At 43.5% G+C, this 747-nt stretch overlaps 1 pseudogene; it reads right to left on the bottom strand.

The window, feature by feature from the left end:
• Positions 1-368: 368 nt before the first annotated feature.
• On the bottom strand, positions 369-486 carry LOC126357229 (5S ribosomal RNA; annotated as a pseudogene).
• Positions 487-747: the final 261 nt, after the last annotated feature.

Here is a 747-nt window from a genome sequence, read left to right as displayed (position 1 = left end):
AAAGAAATCAAATTCAGTCATGTTAAATAACAGTTTTTGTCATATGAGCTTTAGAAATAAGTTTAATAATTTTTTGTACCCTTGTTGAAACATATACGTGTCTCCTTTAAATAATTACTGAAGTATAATGATAAATTCCGTAAGTAACAGAAAGTGGAATTAATAGTACTTACTGCCAAGTGACCGTACTCCGTCATTAGGCCACAAGTGGCGCATCGGGACCATCTGATCGCCGTGTCGTGCGAATAGGAGGGGCGTCAGCAACCGCTCTCCCGGTCGTTATGATGGTTTTCTTTGACCGGAGCAGCTACTATTCGGTCGAGTAGCTGCTCAGTTGGCATCACGAGGATGAGCGCACCCCGAAAAAATGGCAACAGCACATGGCGGCCCGGATGGTCACCCATCCAAGTGCCGGCCACGCCCGACAGCGCTTAACTTCAGTTATCTGACGGGAACCGGTGTATCCACTGCGGCAAGGCCGTGGCTCAAGTTGCCGTAGTAAATGGAAATTAAGTGGCTGTGTTTCAACTACGTAGTAAGTGAAACTAGTTATTTATTCAGTGTCGAAAATTGACTTCATCTTTTTGTGCAGACACTGTTCCCGATTTGGGCTGGCGGCCGTTTTATTACGCGAAACAGTTTATTGTTATAACAGGTTTGGTCTGATAAAAGGTTTCCAAAAGTAAATTATTCTCACTGCTGTTCCCACAAACTGTATGTTTCGGAGAAAAATAGTTCGACACTTTA

This window comes from Schistocerca gregaria, chromosome 3 (assembly GCF_023897955.1).
Source record: "Schistocerca gregaria isolate iqSchGreg1 chromosome 3, iqSchGreg1.2, whole genome shotgun sequence".
Classification (NCBI taxonomy): domain Eukaryota; kingdom Metazoa; phylum Arthropoda; class Insecta; order Orthoptera; family Acrididae; genus Schistocerca; species Schistocerca gregaria.
Note: the sequence above shows the minus strand (reverse complement) of the source record. Positions and strands in the feature narration are given on the sequence as shown.